Genomic DNA, 3,607 nt, shown 5'->3' with positions numbered 1-3,607 from the left:
TGCATATCTGAGGTTATTGATATTTCTCCTGGCAATCTTCGTGGACCCCATAATGATGGACCTGGATGAGAGGTGAGACGGCCTGGATTTAATAGCACAAGTGAGAGCAGAGACCTGAACCAGGACTGGTGAGGTCACAGGCAGGGTCAGGGCAGTGATGGGTCGACACGGGAGTAGAGGACAAGCTTTCATCAGACATCCCCATCACACGGCGATTCCCTGTGGCTGTGGTTAGTGATGAGCTGTGTGACACTGATGACCAGCCTCCTCACCAGGCTGGGGTCCAGAGTGATCAAAGACGGGGTGTGGACCAACCAGGAGGCAGAGAACAGGGCCGAACCCCTCAGTGTCCCTCACGTCTGTCATCGGTCACAAAGGCAGGGACTTTGCCTGGAATCCCTTGTCATCATTGCCATGGTGATCCCCCTTCCCCGCTGATTCTTCTACAGGCCGTGGAGCTCTTGGATCTGGGCTCATCGGGGCATCACAAGCAGAGGGACACGGGCACATCCTGTGGAGCCCCTGCTCCTGACAGTCCACAGACCATCCCAACCCTGAAGTAGGAAATGCTCCAATGGGGTGGAGACGAGAGAAGCAGAGGGCAGGACACAGCCCACACCTGTGGGTCAGGAGAACCTCTCCCGGGCTTCCCTGCCTCCTGCCATGTATCAGCGGTGCCCCTCACTCCTCACCCTCTCTGCTCTGCCCCTTCAGGAGCAGGGTTCACACCCTGGGGGACGATCTGCCTGCTGGGATGGTCCACGGACTCTGCTGAAGGCACATCTGGGAAAGCCTCCTGCTCCTGATCTCAAATGAGGGAGCTCAGCTCCACAGCTCCCTTGATCACACGGATGACCAGGGTGCACTTCAGCGGTATCAGAAATTGTTTACATTTTCTGAGACTTCAGCAAAACTGACTGTACAACTGAGAGTAGACATACTATGAACCAGAACATACCTCAGGAATGAATTGATTCTGGGGTATTATTTAACATTTGACGGTTGTCTAAGAATAAGCCCCTGACAGGCTGAGCCTCTCGTCCCAGTTTCCCATCTACCTGTGTCGCTGTGAGAAGCCCTGTTGCACCAGCCTGCACGGTCAGAGTCAGCCTCATGCTCAGGCTGCAGCCCAGAGACGAGCAGGAGGCCCACGTTGGCCGAGGCATCTTTGAATCCAGAAAACCTGCGGGGACCCTGGAGCCTGGTCCTTACTGGAGTCTGAGTGGTAGGACCGGAGGACCGAGGAGGGCTCGCTGGCTTCTGCCGGCTCCAGTAACAGCAGAGTGGCTGACACTGATGTCACTGCTCAGGGTACAGGGAGCCATAGAGTCAGCTGTGGTCTGCGAGGGAACAGGGGTCTCCACACACACAGGCCCTGAAACCATTGCCAGTCACAGCAGTCCAGGGCCTCAGGGCTGCAGTGTGGTCACTCACAGCAGCACCAGGTCTAGGGGCTAAGCTAGCTCTCCCCTGAGAAACCATTAATAAACAGGGGTGGCCTCAACCTACTTGCAACCTTTCAGAAGAAAGTTAACAATGCTGCTGCTGCTGCTAAGTCGCTTCAGTCGTGTCCGACTCTGTGCAACCCATACGGCAGCCCACCAGGCTCCCCGTCCCTGGGATTCTCCAGGCAAGAACACTGGAGTGGGTTGCCATTTCCTTCTCCAAGGCATGAAAGTGAAAAGTGAAAGGGAAGTCTTCAGTCGTGTCCGACTCTTAGCGACCCCATGGACTACAACCTACCAGGCTCCTCCATCCGTGGGACTTTCCAGGCAAGAGTACTGGAGTGGGGTGCCATTGCCTTTTCCAAAGTTAACAATACAACCATTAATTTAAGATTCTCCAGAGATACCCAATGAAAATATTAGAAAACCACGTGAGATATGATCAGAACTTAAAATGATCACGTGTCTGTACAAGTCAGTGGGAACGTTGTGGATTATTCTGGATTCACTTTCCCCTTACGCTCTTACATGGAGCAGAAGAACAGGAAGAGCAGGGGAGGGGCTTCCGGGGGAAATTTGTGCAGTAAGTTGTGAGGTGTGGCCACAACATTCTTATTCTCACCACGTGAAACGAAATATGACTTTATGTCCATTTCTGAGCTGCTGCTACAGTGTCCGCCTCCCACAATGTGCAGTAATTGTGTTCCTTGCTCAGTAGCTGTGTGTGAGGCCCGATTCCACCAGCCAAAGGTCCGAACTGCTTGATTTGGAGCCTATTAAGCAAGGTTCCTCTGACACAGAGGAAAATATGTCATTTTTTGTGTATGAAAATTGAGGATAAGGCAAATTTAAGGCTTAAGGGAAAAGGGAGAATTAGAAGGAATAATCCCACTTATCCCAAAATACATCACTGTTAACTGTGGCCCCACAGCCCAGGCAGCCAATGTGCAGACCCCGCACATGTGTGTGAAAGGGCAGTGACAGGGAGCAGGACACAGGCGTGTGACCTGTGCTCCGTGACCCCACTTGCGGGTGAGGCCGGTAGCTCAGGGTTGGGGTCACTTCCCCCTGGGTGAGGCCTCCTGTGAGCAGCAGGGCTGAGTCCCAGCTGAGCAGGAACAATCAGCCTTGTCCTCGGGCTGGCCCCCACCTGACTCGCAGCCTTCCAGCCTCGCTGAGACCCTGTGGGCGGATTGTGACTCCTGTGTCAGGAGCTTGGGACTCAGCACGACTGAGACGGCAGCCAAGTCGCCCCCTTGGTGCCACCAGTCTTGCTGTTCCCAGGCAGGTGAGTGTGGCTGAGTGTCCATGGAGTCACCGACCCTGGCTGAGTCCCCCCTGCCTGAGCCCCGGACACCACGAGGGGACAGAGGAGGCTGAGAGCAGGACCTGCTCCCTGTGCAGGAGAGGGCCCATGGCGTGGGGGTCTGCCAGGGCTGAGAGACGTTGATGGACCCCCAATTCGGACACTGAGATAGAGACTAACAGACCCTGTGTCCCCAGTGATGGGAGACAGATTTTCTGTGTCCTTTGAGACCCTCTCCTGGGAATGGGCTGCTGTGGGGGCGGGTGGGGGCGGATTTGAGGACAGAGGGGAGAGAGGAGCCTCCATGCAAGGGCAGAGCCCTCGATGACCTGGATCCAGGGTGGGGCAGCAGCAGCAGAAGGTCCAGCAGAGCCTGAGCAGGGAACCCCTGGGCTGCCCCACTCCCACAGTTTGACAGGAATCCTGGTCTAGTCCCCCGCAGGCCTGGAGCCCTGGGGGAGCCTGAGAGGCGGTCACAGGAAAGACAGGAGCAGCAGCCTGGGCCTCACCTCAGCCCAAGGACAGCTGAGGACCTGAAGTGTCCTGAATCAGACGCAGCTGGACACTGTCTCTCTGGTTCTGACCTGACCGTCATGGACTCTGTCTGCCAGGACCTGCCTCTGGCATTCAGAGCCTTCTGCTCAACTTCAGATATTCATATAAAATGTGGTTGCCAAAAGCAAAGCCTTGGTGAGGGCACAGAATGAAGAAGAACTGAAAGGATTTCCCAGACTAATTTCCTGGTGTGGGGCTCAGACACACGTTTTAAATCAAACAAACAACAGAAGTGTCTGCATTGGCAGAAGATGCTTCAGCCCCGGGAGGCCCATGACTTAGGGGAGAGCAGGTTTTTGTC

General features: G+C 55.1%; 1 long non-coding RNA gene across 1 annotated transcript; it reads left to right on the top strand.

Annotated features, from left to right (window-relative positions):
• Positions 1 to 265: 265 nt before the first annotated feature.
• Positions 266 to 992, top strand: LOC133244077 (uncharacterized). Its single transcript, XR_009735297.1, has 2 exons — positions 266 to 559; positions 715 to 992. It is a non-coding gene; the product is annotated as an uncharacterized LOC133244077 (long non-coding RNA).
• Positions 993 to 3,607: the final 2,615 nt, after the last annotated feature.

The sequence above is a fragment of the Bos javanicus genome, unplaced genomic scaffold, assembly GCF_032452875.1.
Source record: "Bos javanicus breed banteng unplaced genomic scaffold, ARS-OSU_banteng_1.0 tig00002616_1, whole genome shotgun sequence".
Classification (NCBI taxonomy): domain Eukaryota; kingdom Metazoa; phylum Chordata; class Mammalia; order Artiodactyla; family Bovidae; genus Bos; species Bos javanicus.
The sequence above is the reverse complement of the archived record's forward strand: the minus strand, read 5'-3'. Positions and strand labels throughout refer to the sequence as shown.